The sequence below is a fragment of the Lepisosteus platostomus genome, unplaced genomic scaffold (assembly GCF_059453375.1).
Source record: "Lepisosteus platostomus isolate fLepPlt1 unplaced genomic scaffold, fLepPlt1.hap1 Scaffold_30_H1, whole genome shotgun sequence".
Classification (NCBI taxonomy): Eukaryota; Metazoa; Chordata; class Actinopteri; order Semionotiformes; family Lepisosteidae; genus Lepisosteus; species Lepisosteus platostomus.
In genome coordinates this window covers 222,634-246,683 of record NW_028291658.1, presented here as the reverse complement: position 1 = coordinate 246,683, position 24,050 = coordinate 222,634, and the positions used below count along the sequence as shown (strand labels likewise).

The 24,050-nt window shown below is 45.2% G+C and overlaps 1 long non-coding RNA gene and 8 other non-coding genes across 9 annotated transcripts; 2 read left to right on the top strand and 7 right to left on the bottom strand.

The window, feature by feature from the left end:
* Positions 1 to 167: 167 nt before the first annotated feature.
* Positions 168 to 5,615, bottom strand: LOC148634772 (uncharacterized). Its single transcript, XR_015933276.1, has 5 exons — positions 3,283 to 5,615; positions 3,068 to 3,188; positions 2,477 to 2,535; positions 2,255 to 2,369; positions 168 to 1,689 (listed from the first exon to the last, which is right to left on the bottom strand). It is a non-coding gene; the product is annotated as an uncharacterized LOC148634772 (long non-coding RNA).
* Positions 5,616 to 10,435: 4,820 nt separating this feature from the next.
* On the bottom strand, positions 10,436 to 10,508 carry trnav-cac (transfer RNA valine (anticodon CAC)). Its single transcript has one exon. It is a non-coding gene; the product is annotated as a tRNA-Val (tRNA).
* A 451-nt stretch (positions 10,509 to 10,959) lies between these two features.
* trnae-uuc (transfer RNA glutamic acid (anticodon UUC)) lies at positions 10,960 to 11,031 on the bottom strand. The gene has a single exon. It is a non-coding gene; the product is annotated as a tRNA-Glu (tRNA).
* A 2,340-nt stretch (positions 11,032 to 13,371) lies between these two features.
* Positions 13,372 to 13,444, bottom strand: trnav-cac (transfer RNA valine (anticodon CAC)). The gene has a single exon. It is a non-coding gene; the product is annotated as a tRNA-Val (tRNA).
* A 451-nt stretch (positions 13,445 to 13,895) lies between these two features.
* On the bottom strand, positions 13,896 to 13,967 carry trnae-uuc (transfer RNA glutamic acid (anticodon UUC)). Its single transcript has one exon. It is a non-coding gene; the product is annotated as a tRNA-Glu (tRNA).
* An 895-nt stretch (positions 13,968 to 14,862) lies between these two features.
* trnai-aau (transfer RNA isoleucine (anticodon AAU)) lies at positions 14,863 to 14,936 on the bottom strand. Its single transcript has one exon. It is a non-coding gene; the product is annotated as a tRNA-Ile (tRNA).
* Positions 14,937 to 15,495: 559 nt separating this feature from the next.
* trnag-gcc (transfer RNA glycine (anticodon GCC)) lies at positions 15,496 to 15,566 on the bottom strand. The gene has a single exon. It is a non-coding gene; the product is annotated as a tRNA-Gly (tRNA).
* Positions 15,567 to 17,912: 2,346 nt separating this feature from the next.
* Positions 17,913 to 17,985, top strand: trnar-acg (transfer RNA arginine (anticodon ACG)). Its single transcript has one exon. It is a non-coding gene; the product is annotated as a tRNA-Arg (tRNA).
* Positions 17,986 to 20,872: 2,887 nt separating this feature from the next.
* trnam-cau (transfer RNA methionine (anticodon CAU)) lies at positions 20,873 to 20,945 on the top strand. The gene has a single exon. It is a non-coding gene; the product is annotated as a tRNA-Met (tRNA).
* Positions 20,946 to 24,050: the final 3,105 nt, after the last annotated feature.

Sequence of the window (24,050 nt, the reverse complement as noted above, 5' to 3'; positions counted from 1 at the left end):
CAAGTGTTTTACACACCAGACAGGCCCCCAAACCTCATACAACCTTACTGTGGCTGTGGCTCCTTTCTTTATTTTGTAATGAGTTTCTGAAGATAACACTACAGGTAATACACTGGGATAGGGGGGTGCTATTCATGAGTCAAAAGCTTCATCACAACATCTGAAAATTTTAGATTTTACATTCTTTTTATTTCCCATGTTTCGTTTAGTTTTTTCCTAATTTCACATTTTAAATAAGCTATATCTGTAATCACAATGAAGGTGTGGTATGCAGTCTTGATGATGTGACTGTGTAACCATCAGGCACGAAGGAGAGAAAAACAAAAAACTCCAAAGGAGAAAAAAAATCTCTGGGGGTCCAAGGCCTGATGGTTGACCTCCCCTCCAGGTCCTGGTTGTGTATGACAAGTAGTTACTAGAAACAGTTCACATGCACAACCATGCAGATTGACACGGTGAATTCTATTTCATATATTATGTGAGACTAGATGTTAATGTTGAGTGTGTCCCATCCACTGGGTTGAGCAGTACAGGATCTTGAGTTTTGTAGGCTGGGTTCCTTGCTTCAGAAATCCAGGAGGATCCCTTGTCATGGGGGACGGAGCTCAATATCAACCAAAGGCACCGAAGAGAGAACAGTGGCAGGCATGGTGTGGAGAAAAAAAAAGGGTTAGACACAGAAAAAACAATTGCAACGTGGTTGTCTACTTACCCACTTGATATCTATGTTTCTGCACCTCCTAAAGAATTAGATCACTTGGGATAAAGAAGACTACAGAGACGATGTAGAAGACTACAGCATTGTTAAATATGCTTGTAGGTATGGGGCATCCTTAAAAAGGTCTGACATATATTTCCACAATTTAGGGGCTGTGTGCCTAAATGCTCTGCTACGTGCTTGCTATTGTTAACATAATCTGTTCATTGATCTAGACAGCATCCTACAACTACCTTAACCTTACTGTAAGAAAAGTATCACTTTGGTGTCTAGGCTGTTCTTTTTCATGAGTCTCCACTCCTGGAGATGTACATGGTACGATATTGAAAGCCAGTGGGGTTCGGACTTCGATGATGCAATTGTGTTTTATTGTTCCGGTTAGAATCCTTTTAGCACTGTGCCCTGTCTGAAGGTAGATAGAGTACTGTTTTGGAAACCTAATAAAAAGGAATCACCCTAGATACACTTCTATTTGATAGAAGCCATTTTTCTTTGATCTTTCTCACAACGGAGTGGAATTTCTTGATTAATCTATCTTACTAGGATGGATACAATTTTATCTGGAAATCTTTCACATAAATCATGTCATGGTGACATACTGTCGTTTTACATTTCTTTGCACTACTACAGTGATGTTAACAGTGTGTAGTGATCATATTTAAAAGGGACTGTGTTGTGTCATGATTAACTTTTTTACTGTTTTCATACAGACTTTGTTTGGTTTCTGGCAATAGATAACAAATGGTTTCTAGTGATTTTGTGTTCTAGTGTTTTTCATTATTGTTTGGCAAAGTGTACGAAAGTTTACTCTTACCCAAGATAAAATTTTTGGGGGGATATTGAAACTTGTACTTACGTGTCTTTTGGAGGTGAATTCTGCTGAGAACACGTTGACAGTCTTCTTGAGTTTCCAGCATGTCTTTTATGTAATGCTCGGGAGTAGGGGGTGGATGCTCACTCATCAACAGTGCCTGAAATATAAAACCGTAAGAAGGGTTACGAACTGCAAAGGATCCAAGGAGTATAAATGGGTCACAAATCAAGATCTAGGTATTTGCACAATTTGCCAGATCTCTCTTAATCAAACTCCTTTTTTCTTACTTTGTGTTTTTACAGCAAGACGTTATATTGTTTCTGTGCTAAATGGCAAGCTCTTTTAGGTGTTCATGGTTGTGTCTTTGTTTCTATACTATTGGAAAGAAACCTAGTAAGTGATTTGATGCATCCATGTCTAATCATTAATCTGACACAGTAATTCTATCTTTGAGATGCCTGTGTCATGTAATAAATTGCACAGATTATCAGTAATCTTTTATGTGTGCCTTCTTTGGTGTGTTTTTTGAAAAGTTATCTCTAATTTATAGAACCATTAATGCCAGAAGACAAGCCTGCAATCCAAACTTCTTAACAATAACAAACAATTATAACGTCCACTGAAATATGTCATCCTACTGTATGTTTCTGCTGAATCTAAAACTACATGTCCTGCTTAAAAAACCCTTTCATAGTGATAGTTTGCATGCAGAGCATACTCACCAAACTGGGGTTGGCAAAATGTACATATCCATGTTACTTCATTCTTTGCGCTTTCATACTCTTCTTTTGAGATGCACAATTCATGGAACCAGTTTTCACAAGTGTCACACTGAATCTACACGGACAGTAAACCTTATATCAGTTCAGCTATCACCTTTCACTGGCATGTTTTGTTATTATGTGCTTACATTACACATACAGATAGAGATGATGTTCACTTACCCAGTTTGTCTGCCGCACTGGTGTTTCTCCACACATCAGGCACATGTCCTGGAGAGGAGCTATAATAAACATGCCAAATAGACTGATTTTTCCAATGTTATCTACAGATCATTGTTGCATAATTGAAGACAGTTTGATAGAGACCTTTTCGTATGCACTTTCCTGATTAGGTGTTCTACTGCTTCTTAAACCGCACATTGTCATGTCTCAGAATACTCCTGTCAACACCTGTTACCCTTTTTTGCGTCAGCGTGTGTTGCTATGATTTTAAGGGGGCACATGATAACACAGCTATCATGTTTCAGTTTGCTTTGCTTCACTATGGGCAATTTAGACCCACACTTTTCCCAGACAATGGTTGTGTCAACCACGACGAAGGCCAAAGTGTCATTGAATTTTAACTGTGTGAAATGTGATTTAATTAACTTTTCATCACTGTGTTATATAGTACAAAAAGAATACCCAAATGAGTTCTGCATATAAATAAATTGAGAATCTTTTTCATCCAGACTTGTTACAGAGAGAGAACATGCTTCAGGAAAATAATATACACCAAGAAACGTAGGCAATGAGGATCAAATGGTACAATACCTGAAGCCTCAAGAATTCTGATTGACAGGTCTTCCCGCAACTTTCTCATTTCTTTGGCACTGCTGTTTATTTCGATATATGTTGGAATATCCGGGAAATTGTTAATGATGTCTGCGCCCATCTAACAGACAAAAGTTTGTTTCAATTATTTCCCTAAAAATCTCTCATACAATAGTTTTAAGTCCAAAATTTCGGCGTGGAAAGGTTATGCTGACCTGCATCACAAAGACCCCACAGCTTGAGGCATCTGCTTGCCTGGTCATTGTTTGTCTGCTGCAAGTAAATGAGTGTAGCTATGGACATGTCAGATGAGTATGATAGGAGGTGTGAAGAAAACTTCCTGAAGACAAATGTGTCCAACATCAAAGAAATGATAACAGGTTTCTGGAAAAAACCCATACCCCCACCCAAACCTAAAGGGGGAGAGAATTAGCTGAGGTGGTAGGAAAAAAAATTAGTAGTTGTGAAATGTTCTGAACCCTAAGTGAAATTTCAAAACAACTTAAAAAAACAGGTCCAATGTGGACATGATCCTCACAAAAGGACAAAATTGTCTTTATTATAAAGGCAACTTAAGCATTGTAATGTTAATGATTCATTGTTGATCTTCTCCTATCGGTCCTTCCTCAATTTGTTTTAATTTTCACTCTGATGTGTGGTTTGGAAATTTCAAGAACCAACTGGGTTGTCTTGTGAAATTATGTCCGTCTATTGTTCACTTGTTCTGCGTACAGCAAAATACATCTGTAACGAATCTTCACACCCCTTGTCTAACTAGTTCCAAGTTCCAACCAACTACAAAACCAATAGATTAAAATTCTGATTCATAGCTGCAGCCATTTCCTTACTTCATACTTGATTTCTGGGCTATTTTTTATATGCATGTTATTGGTAATTTATGTATGTTATTGTTATTGTAGACAGTAGTTAGTACATCACATTCAAACACTTTAAAAAACAACCTTAGGCCTTCAAGGCTTGAAAATATAGAGCTCTAAAATATTGGAATTATTTGAAGACAATATCAGGAGTGCAAGTGGCAGGAAAGAGATGAGCACAACATGTATTCTTATATTATTTAGTATGTTGTTTAAGAATAAAATAAACTGTGGGAAGACTGCAATAACAGCAATAGTACAATAAAAGATGAGAATAACAGTGGAAAAAAAATTACAGGATTACTAAAAAATAAGGAACTTAAAATGCAATCCAACATCAGACAATACTGATAACAGGGAAGAAAGTGCAAGAGACTCAACAGCTGAGGAGAAGGGGAAAATATCACATTGAGATAAATAAGGAAAAATGGGTCACAGGAAAAAATTAAATCAAAGAGCAAAAGGGAAAAACATGGAAAAGCCAGCAGAAATTCTAGCACCAGCACAAAAATAAGGGGACAAAACAGAAAGAATACAAAACAACTGAACAAAGGAACAAGACATGGAAGAAAAGAAAGCCCATGCATTCATGAACCTACACCAAAGAAAAGATAAAAATAGCTTATCTCCACAAAGAGTTAAAACCCATCGTAACCATATATACTGTAGGGAAAAAAAGTCCCTAGAAAAGCTGTGTCCTGTTTTCTCTGGTTATCTCACCTTTTGGAAAGGGTGATTGTATGCAAAACATTAATGCTAAAACCTGTTTACATATACTGTATCTACCTTCCTGCCTGGGCAGATGGCAGATCCACCACATTCACTTCTGTCAGACCTACCCTTGTAATCCATTACCATGAAAAACTCAAATCAGCCCAGGTCTGGAAACAATGCAAAAGGAGACATACTGTATGGAGAGAGGACCCAGAATCCCCCCTGTAGTAGACTGCTACTGGGCAAGGGGTAAAAAAAATAGAAAACCAACCTATTCCTTTTTTAAAAAAACCCTAGAAGCAGGCACACAGGCGAGCTCAATTTCTAACAACACATAAGCAAAAGAGGCATCTATAAGGGCAGGTGACTGGAGATCTCAATAAGAGTCAACACAAACACAAATGATACAAAAACCAACACAGTCTTCCTAAAATAATTTATGTAAGTATTTTCAAACCGCTTATACTTTCTGAGTACGCTAAAAAAAATCAGTTGTGGACTGTACCTCTTACCCCACATTGGAAGTTTGTATATTTGTTATTTGTTCAAAATAGAGCCTATTGCTTTTTAGAAATCAAAGACACAGGTCACTATTTTTCTGTTCATTTAAAGTGTGTGTTGAGTGCGTATGTGGTCAGATATGTGCCAGCTTCATATGAAGTCGATCTGACTTCTATTCAGGACACTGTATTTGGCAAGCTGCCAGTAATAGGGTATTGAAGATACTGGTGAATAGCTAGCCCAGGTTACTGTTCACACAAATGCTCCGGCAGTTGTTAGGGTCAGGTGATCAGTCCTGGATTCCAGGCCAAAGGAAAACATCCGTACTTCAGGATGGGGTTGAGTATTTTAAACTAGGCTCATCACTAGGCTCATGCAGTTATGTCACATGATGTGGCTGTTTACCCTGTCTACGCCACAGGCCTTTTGTAGTTTAAGGGTATGGAGTTAGTATACTTGCTCCACCTTTGTGTTTGGGAAATCCAAGGGATATTGGTTGTTTTTTATAGACAATTCAACAATGTTCTGTTTTTAAGACTTTGTACCATACACCGATCCGCCCCGGAGACCCAAGTGATTCTGGTTTAGGTAAGCCAAGGGACAATGATCTTCACGTTACCAGGGGGACAGTGGGTGGACAAGTCTCCCCTAAACAATGTATCTTGTCAGATTATGATGTCAGTCCGTTTAATAATGTTGTTGAACTCCCTTCAGCCAAAATACAGAGGAGCCCAGGCCCAGAATGTTACACATACTGACAGAGAGTGATCTCATTATGTGTGTCATGATGGTGCTGTCTGGCTGTCCTGCTGGTCTGGATGAGGGGTGCGTAGTGTGGTGCAGGTACTTGTCCCATCCTGCTCTTGGTCCAGGTTGGAGGGTTGCACCGATTCTGAGTCTTGTTAGCTGGTATGGATTGGTTTGGGGGTGTTGATACCAGAGTGGTCCAAGAGGGGGGTGCAGATGTCTCGGGGGCATTCTTGTTTTTCTATGACTTCACGTTGATTCTGTTGGTTCTGAGTGTCTTGGTTACATACGCTTGTGTGTATAGATGAAAAAGCTATTGAAGAGCACCTCATTCATCTCGGTGGAAGTTCCCATGTTCAAAAAATCCTAAAAAGAGAATTAAAGTTTCACACAACAAAGCATGACTGTGAAAGGTCAGGAGGCCTGACACTTGCACAAGTGCACAACACTTGATTACAGTCAAAAAATCATGAAGCCATGAAGACGACCCACCTGTCCCAGTGTATTACCTGTAGTGTAATCTTCAGAAAATCATAAAAAATTAAAGAAAGGGGCCACAGCTACAGTAAGGTTGTATGAGGTTTGGGGGCCTGTCTGGTGTGTAAAACACTTGGTTTCAGCAGAGTGGGTGCTGTATTTGAAATGCTATTGAGCCATGAAGACGACCCACCCGTCCCAGTGTATTACCTGTAGTGTAATCTTCAGAAAATCATAAAAAATTAAAGAAAGGGGCCACAGCTACAGTAAGGTTGTATGAGGTTCGGGGGCCTGTCTGGTGTGTAAAACACTTGGTTTCAGCAGAGTGGGTGCTGTATTTGAAATGCTATTGAGCCATGAAGACGACCCACCCGTCCCAGTGTATTACCTGTAGTGTAATCTTCAGAAAATCATAAAAAATTAAAGAAAGGGGCCACAGCTACAGTAAGGTTGTATGAGGTTCGGGGGCCTGTCTGGTGTGTAAAACACTTGGTTTCAGCAGAGTGGGTGCTGTATTTGAAATGCTATTGAGCCATGAAGACGACCCACCCGTCCCAGTGTATTACCTGTAGTGTAATCTTCAGAAAATCATAAAAAATTAAAGAAAGGGGCCACAGCTACAGTAAGGTTGTATGAGGTTTGGGGGCCTGTCTGGTGTGTAAAACACTTGGTTTCAGCAGAGTGGGTGCTGTATTTGAAATGCTATTGAGCCATGAAGACGACCCACCCGTCCCAGTGTATTACCTGTAGTGTAATCTTCAGAAAATCATAAAAAATTAAAGAAAGGGGCCACAGCTACAGTAAGGTTGTATGAGGTTCGGGGGCCTGTCTGGTGTGTAAAACACTTGGTTTCAGCAGAGTGGGTGCTGTATTTGAAATGCTATTGAGCCATGAAGACGACCCACCCGTCCCAGTGTATTACCTGTAGTGTAATCTTCAGAAAATCATAAAAAATTAAAGAAAGGGGCCACAGCTACAGTAAGGTTGTATGAGGTTTGGGGGCCTGTCTGGTGTGTAAAACACTTGGTTTCAGCAGAGTGGGTGCTGTATTTGAAATGCTATTGAGCCATGAAGACGACCCACCCGTCCCAGTGTATTACCTGTAGTGTTATCTTCAGAAACTCATTACAAAATAAAGACAGGGGCCACAGCCACAGTAAGGTTGTATGAGGTTCGGGGGCCTGTCTGGTGTGTAAAACACTTGGTTTCAGCAGAGTGGGTGCTGTATTTGAAATGCTATTGAGCCATGAAGACGACCCACCCGTCCCAGTGTATTACCTGTAGTGTAATCTTCAGAAAATCATAAAAAATTAAAGAAAGGGGCCACAGCTACAGTAAGGTTGTATGAGGTTTGGGGGCCTGTCTGGTGTGTAAAACACTTGGTTTCAGCAGAGTGGGTGCTGTATTTGAAATGCTATTGAGCCATGAAGACGACCCACCCGTCCCAGTGTATTACCTGTAGTGTAATCTTCAGAAAATCATAAAAAATTAAAGAAAGGGGCCACAGCTACAGTAAGGTTGTATGAGGTTTGGGGGCCTGTCTGGTGTGTAAAACACTTGGTTTCAGCAGAGTGGGTGCTGTATTTGAAATGCTATTGAGCCATGAAGACGACCCACCCGTCCCAGTGTATTACCTGTAGTGTAATCTTCAGAAAATCATAAAAAATTAAAGAAAGGGGCCACAGCTACAGTAAGGTTGTATGAGGTTTGGGGGCCTGTCTGGTGTGTAAAACACTTGGTTTCAGCAGAGTGGGTGCTGTATTTGAAATGCTATTGAGCCATGAAGACAACCCACCCATCCCACCTGTAGTGTTATCTTCAGAAAATCCTAAAAAATATAAAGAAAGGTTCCACAACCCAAAATAAAGCTGGGAAAAGTCAGAGGACCTGCTTAGTGTGCAAAACACTTGCAGCATTGTGGGTGCTGTGGTTTAAATGCTATTGGTTTGTGAACAGAATACCCCTATCCCAGTGCATTGTGCCATATTAAATAAAAGCATGAGAAAAAGAGATTCAGAATGCAAAGCTGTGTCAGTGTTCTGTGTAAAAAATCGGTTTGAACATCATGGGAGCTGTTTTTAATAAGATGCTGAGTAAAGAATATTTTAATCTTCCTGCTGTCAGTAGTATTTTCAATATAGTTGACCCTTACCTGAATGAAAACAGGGCGTAAAGGAAGGGTTCCAGAAGTCAAACAAAGCTTTATTCCCGTGCTTACAGTCTGGGTAATGGGAGACTGCGCTGTTCTGCTTCCTATGGTCATATACGGGTTTTTCGCACGAAGCGATTTGAACAGTATTTCTCGCGTTGTGAACGTGTGCACACAGCGGTCCCCCGGGTTCCAGTTCGTGCGTAATTACGCATCGATGAAAAACCGGAGGTTTAAAAAAAGATAATTAGCTCACTGATAGTTTGATGTAAAGAGTGTGGAAATATCCACAAGTCGTGGTCTTTAAAATGCATTTGGTTTGACGGCGTTCTGTGCTTCCATTGCGAAGATATGGACAAAAGAATATTCGTGCTTGGTCAAAAAAATGTCATAAAAACGAAAAAGTAAAGGCTGAGAAAGCATCCACAATGTATTTTATACACAAAACAAGCATTCTCGCAATTCTAAGAGGTTTCGTGAAAGCGCTACAGGCGTGCCAAAATCGTTTTCGAACTTCGAGCTAACTTTACCCCGGTGTCGAACATACGTATATTCACGGCGAAAATACGGCTATACGTATATATACGTCGCCTCGACGTATAATCAACGTCGAATTGCAACCGTAAAATCGACGACATTAATAAATGCATATATAACGTCGAAAACACATCTAACACTAGGAGTATACGGCACTCTGCACAGTGTACGAAGTAAATTATTTTCGCAGTAATTAATTTACACGTGTATAATAAATATAGTAAATATAATTAATTACTGCGAAAATAATTTACTTCGTACACTGTGCAGAGTGCTGTATACTCCTAGTGTTAGATGTGTTTTCGACGTTATATATGCGTTTATTAATGTTTATTTCACAGTGTCGTGCACCTTTTCATTGCTCTCGCTTTCAGAGCCTCCGCACGGCACACGACTCGACATCAGGAAGCACATTGAAGTGAAAGCAGGGAGCGCTGCGACATGCACTGTGCAGATCCCGCCACACTAAGAGGTATATAAGCGTCAAAGGCAAGTCATTCCGAGTTGGTCGTTTGTGTTTTCCGTTCAGACGCGAAATGCTGAAATGATCTCTCGGCTCCTCGGTTGTCATTTCTGCTCCGTAAAGGAATCACAGCACGCGTCGCCTTCCAGCACGCTGGGTCGGGACACGATGCCGGGGGTCGGAGCGTGTGATGTCTTCCTCGTTAGTATAGTGGCAAGTATCCCCACCTGTCACGCGGGAGACCGGGGTTCGATTCCCCGACGGGGAGTAGCTTTTCTTTTACCTCCTTAGAGAAAGGACTGCCTTTCACTTCTCTGTTTTCTAACACAGCGTCGTGCACCTTTTCATTGCTCTCGCTTTCAGAGCCTCCGCACGGCACAAGACTCGACATCAGGAAGCACATTGAAGTGAAAGCAGGGAGCGCTGCGACATGCACTGTGCAGATCCCGCCACACTAAGAGGTGAGTGGGTCTGTTCGATGCACAAAGAACGCTTTGATAAGCGTCAAAGGCAAATCATTCCGAGTTGGTCGTTTGTGTTTTCCGTTCAGACGCGAAATGCTGAAATGATCTCTCGGCTCCTCGGTTGTCATTTCTGCTCCGTAAAGGAATCACAGCACGAGTCGGCTTCCAGCACGGTGGGTCGGGACACGATGCCGGGGGTCGGAGAGAGTGATGTCTTCCTCGTTAGTATAGGACCTGTCACGTGGACCTGTCACCTGTCCCCACCTGTCACGCGGGAGACCGGGGTACATCAGGACGCGCATTGAAGTGAAAGCAGGATGCGCTGCGACATGCACTGTGCAGATCCCGCCACACTAAGAGGTGAGTGGGTCTGTTCGATCACAGCGCTAGGCGAATCCCCAATCCCCTTTTGTGCATGGCGACAGAAGAAGTCTGGTCTGTTTCCGCCCGGTTTCGATCCGGGGACCTTTCGCGTGTGAGGCGAACGTGATAACCACTACACTACGGAAACTGTGGTCAGATGTGCCCAGCGGCCCAGCGCTGAGCTTCGCCAATGCGATTCAGCTGCTTCCAGTGCCTTTATTGGGGTGCGCTGATGGACCGTGCTCTCTCTCCAGAGACCAGCACGCCTGTCATGGACGGAGCAGGAAAGACGGCGCCACATTCTACAGCCCTCTCCACGCAATCGACGAAATCGGGCTACTGAAGTGGAGAAAATCGCCTCTTCAGAAAGTGCAAATATCATCTTGGAGAGTATAAATCCTATTGCCGAAGGTCAGCCCTGTCTACCAGAGTGACCCTCCCACCTCCTGCAGCGATGGTCAGCTCGTCTCACACGCGAGAAGTTTCGGCTGGAAACAAGCGCCCCCTCTTCTCGCACGTTTTGCACGTTGAGTAGTTTTAATGCGGCTCCTTCGTACACAGTGCTGATCTTTTGGAAAGCAGGAGGCAAAATTGACACGTTCCCATACCGGGAGTCGAACCCGGGCCGCCTGGGTGAAAACCAGGAATCCTAACCGCTAGACCATATGGGAGTGCACAACCCTGCTATTCCGGGCATCATGCAAGCAAACTACATAAATATGAGAAAACACGCAAGAGAGTTGTCACTCAGAGTGTCGAAGGGTCGATGTATACTGGGGCTCAGTTGAAATGCAACGTCAGGACTTTCCCGAATTATGTCACACGAAGAGAGCACAGCCTTTTCCGCCCTGCCACGTGTGTATCGGTAACTCGCCGTGATCGTATAGTGGTCAGTACTTTGCGTTGTGGCCGCAACAACCCCGGTTCGAATCGGGGTCACGGCAGAATAGGGGCGTCTGCTTTTACTACTTGCACGAATGAAGGCAAAAAAAAGCCAATTGATGTGAACGAACGGCGCTTTACAGAGGAGTACTGCCTGACTGGATCGTTGATGAACGACAGAGACCACTCCGACCTCTTCTCGGGTTTCTTCAATGACTTACTAAGGATCTTCTTCACATTCGCCCATGCAGGGGAAGCCAGTTACACCAAAGCAAACGCAGGAAAGTGCAATTCAAGCAGAGACCAGGAGGGACTTGTTTACACCGAGAGTGGTCGGAGAATGGAACAATGCGCCCAGCCCTGTTGCTGGAGCCGATTCTTGATGAGATCTTGGGCTCACTAAGAGGCCCCCGCTGGATGCTAATCTTTCTGTTGTTCTTGCAGGTCCTGCGCTGCTTTTGAGCCGACAGAGCTCGTCCTGATCTGTCGGCACAGCCCAATCGCAAATGATCGGCTCCGCATACAGAAGGAACGTGCGTTTGGTACAAGAGTGCATGAAGGTACCGGAAATACATTGGGAACAAATGACCGGTCGCTCAATACCTCTGTGATGTACAGGAGCGTGCAAAACGAGGCTGTTTCCGCCCGGTCTCGAACCGGGGACCTTTCGCGTGTTAGGCGAACGTGATAGCCGCTACACCACGGACACCTGCAGGGACTGCTGCTGGTGTCTCGCTTGCGTTTCGGGCTGAGAAAGGGACGCGTCACTTTAGGCAGGGGGCGCTGGAGAGAGGAACAAAGGGCGCGATGAAACAAAACACCGAAACCCGGGATCTTTAGATCTTCAGTCTAACGCTCTCCCAGCTGAGCTATTTCGGCGGTGCACAGAGCCCACAGCCACCTGCTCCAGCCTTCCTGTGTTGCGGCATGAGCGCACCAAGAGTAGCGGGAGAGTGTTGCAGGAACGTCACTCAGAAGGAAAGCCACCCAGGTGCGCCCTCTGAGCTCTGTCCAGCGCATCTTCCTCGCATGGACTCCTGCCTGCGACGGGCAGGAAACAATTAGCAAGAACAGAACAACACCCCATGGGTGTCTCATGACCACACCTTAGGTTGTGACACGTGCAGGTGTGAGGGGTTGCCGGGGCTACTTTGGAGCAGAGCTTGGGCGGAGGGAGGGCGGGAAAGCAGACAAAGAGGTGACACCTCAAGGTCTGCACGATCACAGCTCTCCGCCGCCCCAGGCTTCCGCTCGATAAGCTGCTGGACACACCCGCCCCTCCTCACACAGACCGTGGAAAAGCCCCCGAGTCGGAGGGCTCTCTCTTCCTCCCAGGAGCTCTTGGACACGACGCACAGACAGGGTGCGGGGAGCCGCCGCCTGCAAACACGGCTCCAGGCAGGACTCCACTCCGTAGGAGCCGCAGAGCAGAGGAGATGGGGGCAGCTTAGCTCCTGTGCAGAGACCTGAGCTGCTGTTGCTGCAGACGCTGTCTTTTCTGCACTCGGGGTAGGAGTGAATGTTGAGTTGCCCTTAGAAATGAAGCAGAGTACTTCAACGGCACGGGTGTGTGTGTGTGCGTGCGCCCTGGTGATTCTGGGAGACAGATCGAACCTGGGCTAAAAGAGAGGAGGCTTAGCCCTCTTCCATTTGCTACTTCAAAGTTGTACAACCCATTTGTATCTGCTAGGCGGCGCAGTTTATCGTGCACAAAGAACGCTTTGAAAAGCGTCCAAAGCAAGTCATTCCGAGTTGGTCGTTTGTGTTTTCCGTTCAGACGCGAAATGCTGAAATGATCTCTCGGCTCCTCGGTTGTCATTTCTGCTCCGTAAAGGAATCACAGCACGAGTCGGCTTCCAGCACGGTGGGTCGGGACACGATGCCGGGGGTCGGAGAGAGCGATGTCTTCCTGGTTAGTATAGGACCTGTCACGTGGACCTGTCACCTGTCCCCACCTGTCATGCGGGAGACCGGGGTACATCAGGATGCGCATTGAAGTGAAAGCAGGATGCGCTGCGACATGCACTGTGCAGATCCCACCACACTAAGAGGTGAGTGGGTCTGTTCGATCACAGCACTAGGCGAATCCCCAATCCCCTTTTGTGCGTGGCGACAGAAGAAGTCTGGTCTGTTTCCGCCCGGTTTCGATCCGGGGACCTTTCGCGTGTGAGGCGAACGTGATAACCACTACACTACGGAAACTGTGGTCAGATGTGCCCAGCGGCCCAGCGCTGAGCTTCGCCAATGCGATTCAGCTGCTTCCAGTGCCTTTATTGGGGTGCGCTGATGGACCGTGCTCTCTCTCCAGAGACCAGCACGCCTGTCATGGACGGAGCAGGAAAGACGGCGCCACATTCTACAGCCCTCTCCACGCAATCGACGAAATCGGGCTACTGAAGTGGAGAAAATCGCCTCTCCAGAAAGTGCAAATATCATCTTGGAGAGTATAAATCCTATTGCCGAAGGTCAGCCCTGTCTACCAGAGTGACCCTCCCACCTCCTGCAGCGATGGTCAGCTCGTCTCACACGCGAGAAGTTTCGGCTGGAAACAAGCGCCCCCTCTTCTCGCACGTTTTGCACGTTGAGTAGTTTTAATGTGGCTCCTTCGTACACAGTGCTGATCTTTTGGAAAACAGGAGGCAAAATTGACACGTTCCCATACCGGGAGTCGAACCAGGGCCGCCTGGGTGAAAACCAGGAATCCTAACCGCTAGACCATATGGGAGTGCACAACCCTGCTGTTCCGGGCATCATGCAAGCAAACTACATAAATATGAGAAAACACGCAAGAGAGTTGTCACTCAGAGTGCCGAAGGGTCGATGTATACTGGGGCTCAGTTGAAATGCAACGTCAGGACTTTCCCGAATTATGTCACACGAAGAGAGCACAGCCTTTTCCGCCCTGCCACGTGTGTATCGGTAACTCGCCGTGATCGTATAGTGGTCAGTACTTTGCGTTGTGGCCACAACAACCCTGGTTCAAATCCGGGTCACGGCAGAATAGGGGCGTCTGCTTTTACTACTTGCATGAATGAAGGCAAAAAAAAGCCAATCGATGTGAACGAACAGCGCTTTACAGAGGAGTACTGCCTGACTGGATCGTTGATGAACGACAGAGGCCACTCCGACCTCTTCTCGGGTTTCTTCAATGACTTACTAAGGATCTTCTTCACATTCGCCCATGCATGGGAAGCCAGTTACACCAAAGCAAACGCAGGAAAGTGCATTTCATGCAGAGACCAGGAGGGACCTGTTTACACCAAGAGTGGTCGGAGTATGGAACAATGCGCCAAGCCCTGTTTCTGGAGTCGATTCTTGATTAGATCTTGGGCTCACTAAGAGGCCCCCGCTGGGTACTAATCTTTCTGTTGTTCTCGCAGGTGTTGCGCTGCTTTTGAGCCGACCGGACCGGCAGATAACTTCCGCTTATTTTTACCATATTAAACATTGGAAATCCTCCCACTTGTATTTGTGACACTTGATTTTGGCTCCACCTAAAACACTCTTAAATCTTCAAAGGAAACACTCTTGTCTGTCGGCACTATGTGGCAGCGTTGCATGACAACCCTCTCACCACGGAAAGGAACCTAACAGCTTTGTTAAGAGAGGAGAAAAGGACCTAGCCAGTACGGGGCTCGAACCCGTGACCTTGGCGTTATTAGCACCACGCTCGAACCAACTGAGCTAACCGGCCTCACAACAATGCTCCTCTCTGTGCTGCAAAAAATCGAACTCAGGGAATTTCTTTTGTCCTCCTTTGAATAGAAAGCCGTGTAATTCAGTGTACGGGCTTTCTCGTGCAGTTTCATGTTTCTTGTAACCCAAATCCTACACTGGCCTGAAGTGCCCCCCCATTTCACAGCATTTTTCAGCTGATTTAAAATGTACCTAAAGGAGAAGCATTATTGAAGACCATCAATTACCAAGAGCTTTTGTCAAAGGTTTTGGTGGTCATTTTGAATGACCACAGAGCGCTGTGACCTCGGTTTTACATCTCATCCAAAAGACAGCGCCCTTTTACAACACAGCATCTCCGTCACTATACTGGGGCATTGGGACCCGCACAGACCTCAGGGTGAGCGCCCCCCCGCCGGCACCATTAACACCGCTTCCAGCTGGAAGCTTTGTTTTTCCCTGTAGCTCACCCTCATCCGGGTACTGACCTGGCTCACACCTGCTTAGCTTCAGTGGGTTTTTTGAGTTGCGAGTTGCAAGTGGATGCAAGTGATGGAGCCGCTCGCTGCAAAAGCCACTGCATTGGCCGGGAATCGAACCCGAGCCTCCCGCGTGGCAGGCGAGAATTCTACCACTGAACCACCAATGCTCAGTTCCTGGGCTTTCAAAAAAGACGCTTTTTTGGTGCTCTGTGCAAAACGCGTCGACATCTGCTTCCAACTGCAAAATGCCATTCGCGGACGCTGAAGAACTTATTTCCAAGGCAGCGGGTACAAGCGATTGGGTGTTTTAAAACCACCAGGAACAGCAAAGAGGCGCGCTTCTTTGCTTGCGCCGAAATACACCGACTGGAGGCGGACAACGTAATCGGCGGGATTCGAATCTGCGCGGGGAGACCCCAATGGATTTCTAGTCCATCGCCTTAACCACTCGGCCACGACTACAGCAAGCCCCACTGCCGCTGCGTTCTTGCTACAATCTTACCTGGATCGCGAGGCGCCGGCGGAAGCCTATTTCAAAGTCGTTCTCCGTTTCAAAAAAACATTTCCAAAATACAAGCCTTGCAGACAGACACGCCTCAGAGGACTTAAGGGTGGCTTCATGTCGGAATGATAAAGTCTCCCCGTCCGGACATGAAAATGCCACTTTGTTACACACAAAAAAAGAATCAACAACAGAGAAATGCCCACAAGCATTTGAAAAGCCGCACCACGTCGCACTTGAAATAGCTCTTACATTAGTGGTAGACGCAGGAATCGCTTTTTTATTTACGCTCTTACCAACGCGATGGAAAGCAAAACAAAGCAAAGCAGAGCAAAACAAAACGAACAAACGAAAACCTTCCGTATAACGCCGTTACGTGCCCAAGCGGTATTGTACATCATCCTAGCACTGCACCCCGGGGCATACGGTATATGGGAACGAGCACACGCCACGAATCGTCTCGAATCACTCCCTACAGCTGTAAGGCGCCTTGAAGCGTGCACCCCCAACATTCTTCTTTGCGCATCTGTGAAAGGTAAACTGTTGAACAAACTCTGAACCAGCTCTAAGGAAACTAATCCGATTAGACGTTACTTTGACTCATCTTTTTACGCTCAGTGCTGGATTGCTCAAACTCCAGCTAGGGTTAGGGTTAGCATTCCCACGCTACTTAGACACTTTGTTTACGCTCAGTGCTGGATTTTGGGAACTTCAGGATGAGTGGGAATTTTCTCCTATCTGTCAATTCTGTTTTGTTTTGGAGACTCTTGGCTGCCTATGTTGTACAGTGCAGCGTGAAGGAAACATTTTCCAAAACTGTGTCAGCTCAAAAGTTGTAAGAAAACCTCTCCAGCTGCTTTAACTCTCTTCATTTTTGTCATTTAATGTGACACTCGATGTATAACTGGAGCCTCACATATGCAAATGGTGAGGCTCCAGTTCGACACCCAGTTCGACACCACTTTACAGTATATGACAAAAGCATGGCAGACTGTGCCGGACCGGCAGATAACTTCCGCTTATTTTTACCATATTAAACATTGGAAATCCTCCCACTTGTATTTGTTTAACCTTAACCCTGCTAACGGAGACGAGTTAAACGACCGAGTCTATGCAGCTTAAACGGTCCGCACGTTGGGTTCTTAGCTGAAAGGGTGGTAAATCACGCTCACCCCAGTCCTTAATCTTTTAAAGAGGATACAAAATTGAACCTAGTCGCCACATCACATACATCCTGTTCAATGATAAAAAGGTAACATCTATCCTCGCTCCAGAGTAAATCTCACGTTGAGGGCATCTTTTTTTTCACTTTACCGTGAGTCGGGCTCGGCTGCACAGAGGCGAGAGCAGAGCAATGAGGTCACGGGGACAGGGGAGTCACACGCTGGCGGTTTGAATACGTGGAAGATCACTGAGGGATCCACAGTATGTGGACCCTCCGTGCGCCATCAGTCCGCACTCCGGACTCTGAATCCTGCCATCCGAGTTAAGATCTCGGCGGAACCTGAGGCGCAGTTCCTTCTTAAAACGTAATCTGGTGAGCATTTCTAGAATCGTACTTGTATAGATGCAGCCTTTAATGTGTTGCTAGGTTAAAATTGATAACTTCTTGAACTTCAGTAGGCAACTGCCCTCTTGATTTCGGATTTAATTTCTTTATTACAGGGGCGCTTTTATGAAGACAGAGTCATGTTCAGGTACTTTGCTTGATGGAGGAAGCTCATTTCGGACTCTGTGATCTGCTCACCTGGAAAGGTCTGCTGTACTACTACAAGAGAGAAGTAGAGTCTGGAAGAAGGGACAATTTTATGATGCTTTGGAAGATCATGTTTTTTTTGTCTTTGAAATCGAAATGAATCAGAATATCAATGCAAAAGACAAACTCTTGGTTTGGTTTAAAGAGATATGGTTTTAAAACAGACAAAATGCAGAAAACAGGTGTTTCTCACTTTTGGAAAAGAATGGACCGGGGGTAATATTTTACTAGTTGCAGTGCTACAGTATCACACCAGGGCCAGTGGTGCAATGGATAACGCGTCTGACTACGGATCAGGAGATTGCAGGTTCGACTCCTGTCTGGCTCGGGTCGTTTTTATACGCATCGGGCTACTCCCTAAGTAGTCTGTGCTACTTACTGCATTGTAATCGTACCCAGTAAGAGATTTCCTTCATGTAAATGAACTGCACCTGACAGCTTTAGAAAAACACCTGGGCTCAGTACGGTGCTGAGAGCTCAGCGTTGCTGTTCTAATTAGCACGCACTGCATCGGCTATGAACCCGAACTTCTCAATTATTCCGATCAGTAAGTCAACACGTAGTCCACATGAACGGTAGAAATATTCTCTTGTCTGTCTCTTGTTTGTATAGAACTGAATGTCCCTGACAATGTACTGTTAGTTTTAATTGAAGAACGGCATTTGTGTTCAAATATACCAGACAAGTTTACGTAACTGCCCATGCGACACTCAGTTGTAATTAGTCAAGAAATAAAGTCGAACAACAGCTGCGGGTTTGATTCTGAACGTATGAGATTGCAGCGCCTTTTACTTCCATTGACAAATGATAGAGATTCGAAGAGAGATCCTTCAGACCAGCAAGCAAACCCACGGCTATTTCGGTTTTCTATCTAGGCAACGTTGGTGTCTGCAATAGCATACATGAAAGCGTGATGCAATTTCTGTGGCTACATTTGTTGCACGTCATGCACAGTAAGAGTGTTTCTAACACCAAATAAAAAGTCAACAATTAGCGATCACGCCTTCTCCTCAGTTAACCCACTGAAACCCTTGCTGTTAACAGTTCTTTACTGCGTGCTTTAGGAGCACCTACATATCGTGTCGGTTCTTTCAGCTTTATTCATTAGGTTTTCAAAGGCATAAGCAGAGCACCAGAGGTGCGAAGGCAAAGTGTGTGGTTATCTGAAGAATTGATGTCCATGGCAGCGGGTCCAAGCAATTTCGCATTGTTATAGTACCAGGAAAGGAGAAGCGGCACTTCGCCTCTGCCGCGCAGGCACAAAGCGACGTGCGGCAAACGCCGGAGTCGGCAGGTTTCGAACCTGCGCGGGGAAGCCCTAACGCATTTCGAGCCCATCGCCTTAACCACTCGGCCACGACAAAAGCGAGTCCATCGCCGCCGCATTCCTCCTATAATCAAACACGGACTGCGAGGTGGCTGCGGAAACCTTTTTAAAGTTGCTCTCCGTTAAAGAAAAATACCTTTCACAAGATACGTGCCGGCAGACAGACACGCCTCAGAGGGTTTAAGGCTGGCTTCACGTTCAAATGATAAAGTCCCCCCGTCCGGATGTCAAAATGCAACTTTGGCAGACAGAACAAACATCAACAAACCACAAATGTGGACAAGGATTTTACAAGCTGCACCACACTACACTTTCAAAAGCATTTACGTTCGTGTTAGACGCAGGACTTGCCTTTGATTTGCGCGCTTACGAACGCCATGGAAAACGAAACAAAACTAAAGCCCTCAGCTCCTGCACGTGATTATAATGCCGTTACGTGTCGAAGCAGGAATTTACGTCATCCTGCTGCTGGTGTCTCGCTTGCGTTTCGGGCTGAGAAAGGGACGCGTCATTTTAGGCAGGGGGCGCTGGAGAGAGGAACAAAGGGAGCGATGAAACAAAATTCCGAAACCCGGGATCGAGCCAGGGACCTTTAGAACATACTTTCACGAATCGTTAGAATATGTGCGTTTGATCATCAATTGCTTAACAACCACATTCGTTCGACTTGAGCCATCAAGCTCATAGTTTTCAAATCTTGAAAGCTGTCATTGAGCACATCATAGTCTGCAGTACGCCCCGTAACTTGCGTACTTCAACAGAAAGAAGAGCAGACAGCTCCATAAATATGCGAGGCGCAGAGAGTGCAAGGCGAGCCGCACACGTTTCGGTGGCTGAGAGAGGGCAGTTTTTGCTTCTGCATTTCCCAAGTAAGGACGCATGACAACAAGCGATCGCGGTGCTCATTTACGACATAGTGGTGATGAGTTTTCAGTACGTGTTCTTTTGAACGAGCAATGAGGTTGCTGCCTTGGACAGCTGACTGCACGCTCTCATTGTGCCACGTGATGAGTATTCACCAGGCTCGTTCAGTCATTAGTCACATTCCATCGTTTGCCATAAGCAGATGCTGCAAGGTGATGTGGATATCAGTCCCCAGTCTTGTGGACGAGGACAAAAAGAGCACACAAGAGCTCAGCCGGGAGTTGAACCCGGGACCTCCCACACCCTAAGCGAGAATCATACCCCTAAACCAATGAGCCACGGCAGCGCTTTCTATTTTATTCTGTCAGCGAGCTTGAGGACGGGGGAGAGGCGTCATTCGCTCGTCCAGTCAGACCTTCATCAATAAGTCAAGAAAGCCGCAATTACACGACTGCCTTGCAGACGAAGGGCAGTGAACTGCACCCGGTAAGAGGGGAACAAGCGGCACTAGGCGACACCGAGGCATGAGCCCCAGTGAGGGGGGTTAGGTTGCATGGTACAGCGCTCGCTTTGCACGCGAGAGGTAGCGGGATCATTTCCCACATCCTCCAGGTGTGTGTTTAGAGCTTGATGTGCCGAAAGGTGTCCTTTAGCCTGTGGTCACACCTTGCATGGAGAGCGTCATGCAGCTGTCAATCATTTCGCAGCCACACCCCTCTTCATCTTCTCTCTGCCTTAAGTGTCTCCGCCACTCTCTCTTGACATTTCATGTCAGCATGTCAGAAGTCCGAGTGACGTTTTTAATGGCTGAGTGAGGGCACGATGCTGAAGCAGAGAGGCCACTTCAGCCAGAGAGACTTGTGCTAGGTGAGATCTGAAAAACGGACTCGCAACAGAAACAGACCAAAAAAGTATCGGTGAGATCAAAAGGCAAATGCAACATCCAGCAGAGGGCGTCTAAAGATTAGGGAACGGGCGACTGAAATCCATATGAGGCAAACTTTCCGGCTGTGCACTGCAGCTGGCCTCGTTGGCGTAGTTGGTAGCGCGTCAGTCTCATCATCTGAAGGTCCTGAGTTTGATCCTCACACGGGGCAGGGCTGCTTCCTCTCTTGCTCTTTTCAAACACTTGCGGCAACTGTTCGCTCATAACCACGTCTGGAATGCGTGACCTTTACACGGGGGAGAAGCAACGCCGCATCCCTTTTCTAAAGAACATTCACATTCAGAAATAAGTCAAGAAATTTGCCATTACTTTTGCTGTCAGCCTGCCCATGTTGCCAAAGAAAGATTCACTCGGCGTCAACATGACAGAACAGCGATCACTTGAAAACACTGTTCCACACTCCGTAAGCAAGAACTTCAGTGTTTGCAGTCACCCGATATGCCGATAGTCAAAGGAGCACAAAACACGAAGCGTCAAAAGACAAGATGAGTTGATGGAAAGAGCTTTGAATTGATGAGCACAAAAGTTCAGCTCGTACAATAGGCAACGAAGGTCCCGGCGTCATCATCGCACTTGAAAGGACTGCCTTGCAGACTAAGGGCAGTGGGAGGTTGCTGTTTTGAGATGGAGGCATTGGGATGGTGGGCCGAGATCTATTCTTCTTAAGGAATTCTTCATCGTGAAAGATCGGTCCACAGGTCATCCAAAGAACTTACAAATTTTTTGGACTCAGGGAATCACGTGCTTCCGGAAGGGAGTGAAGTGCTCAAACACATGACATGCCCCCTTGATCTCACATGCACAATTCTGCTGCAACATACACAGCTACCGTCCACACCAGGCAGTGGGGCTTCAGCAGAATTTGCTACGCCACCTGCAATTACATATCCAGCTGCACACATATACATGGCCCCTCTGTCCTTTTCAGGATCTCAAAAAAAAGCATAGCGTGGTTTTCCTGCAACCTGATTGACCGCATCTCCCTCAGAATGTGCCCCGTTGCATTCATTGCTGAAGCAGGACGGAGGCTAACGGGCATGCCAGAACAGTTAGGCTCAGCGATCTCTCCAAAATAATGCGGTTGTAGTGGAAGAAATATGGTTTAAATTGTACCTTGGTATTTCAAACTCTCTCTAGAATGTTATCCATTTCTATTTTATTTTGACAGGAACTGGCTAATGACACTAGATGAAAAGAGAAGAAAGAAAACACAACGTTTCGGCCGTGGAGCCTTCTTCAGGTGTGAGGGCTCCACGGCTGAAATGTTGTGTTTTCTTTCTTCTCTTTTAAGCATGGAATAGACCTATTACTTGTTCCTTTGCAGCCTACGCATGCTGACACAGCTCCCCACCTGAACTGCTAATGATGCCTGGTAGTTTGTGGTACTTGGGTATTGTCTTATGTTTGCTCAAACTGCATATGTGTGATTGCATATTTTTAGGTATTTTCATATGTCAATATTTAATTCACTGACATTCCTGTATGCTTGGAAGAAAGGTAGATTGGATTTGGCACAGGACGCCTGCCCATATTTGTTGATCATTGTTGGGCTGGAAAAACAATGATAAAAAGTGTATGAAAAAAGCTCTCTCCAATATTTCCCTTCTCTTTGCCATGGTTACACTGCCCGTTCTTTCCGTCTTTTGTCCTTCTACAAAGATTCCAGGGCTCTTTTTCCACCATAATATCAGAATTTTTTTTTTCTCTTTTAAAGGCTGTAGGTGGGGTGTGATGGACTGTACCACTATCATCGAAGATTTTTTCAGGACACATCGCAGTTCCATAGTAGAATTTATCAATAGTACAATTCCATAGGACATTATTTACCAACATATTACCCAGTGTGAGACTCTGCCAGTAAACCTCAGAGCATTGAGTTCTCCACTGATAAAGATGGCTGTCTGAAGTCATGAAATCCACTGCTGGGATGCCTGAGAGACAGTAATTGAATCTTGGCTGGAATTAGGCTTTCTATTAGTGTTGATCTTTGGGAATTATGTGGTAAAAAGGGAAAACTCCTTTACTTTAGTCACTTTGAATGTTCACATGTACAGAACCTGCAAAACTAAGCAATGAAAAAAATCCATCACCACTCTCATGATAGCATAACTCATAGTCTCTGCTGTTATGTAACAATACACACTTTCAATTTTCTTATCGCCTGTCTCCAGAGAGAATGTTGTTAGTGCTGATGACCTTGAATAAGACCTTGTTGACTCAGATTGATTTTGTTCTCAGATTATTCCTGGCAGGACTGAGTTTCTAGGAAATGAAAAGTGAAAGAAAAAGTACAGAAGATCAGCCCTTGAATATACAACATTGTGCAGTGAGATTTTTAAATGTATTAGCTGCTATCCTGTGCTAGAGCCTGTCGTGGTAAGCAGTGGATGACAGGATCTAGCACAGATACTAATGAAACACTGTTAATGAAAGATAAAACACTTGAGTCTTATTTTAGTTTTCCATTTCCCTTTCATTTGTGATGTACTGTACAACAGGCCACAGAACATGCACAAAAACAGATACAATATGCACACATTCACACCAGGCAATGACAGTCTGCCCAGTCAGAATCTGAGCTGAGGTATCAGAATTCTGAATTCCCTGAATTCTGTCATGGATCATCCACAATAAGGGCAATGTTAGAACACGAGGATCCCCAGGAGAGAGCCTAGTAACATAAATCTTGGAGCAAAAGCAGATGATTAACTTCATAGTTTGTGTGGTTAAGCCAAAGTTGAGCATGAGGATATGTGAGTCACCATTCTTAGAAATGGATCCAACTTCAGACAGGCGTCAAAAGTAAGAGTATACAGTGCTGGGGCAATGACACTTCAATGTTCAGAAGGATAACAAGAGTTTTAATGCATTGAAATTGATTTTCTGGTGATGCACACTGTCCTGGAACTATTAATTTTTTAAGGATCACTAACTGACGTCAGACAGCTGCCAATTCTCCAGACTGGAAGGATGAACAGTTTATCCTCCTAGGTACCATATTTCCATATTTCGAAGCATTGGAATAATACATGTCATACAGCAACATAAAAACAGGAAGACAAGTATCACAGCCCCTATAATCGGTGTTAGTAACTTAAAAGAAAAACATTCCCCCTGGCCCAAACAGTGATTCTAACCAGGAGAGAAAAGCCGGTGTATCTTTTATGCCTCTCTCTTTATTCACCTTGTCTTTTAGTTCTTTCAAATGCTGAATAGCGAGCGTAAGATTTCCGTAATCATAGTCATTAGCTGGAAT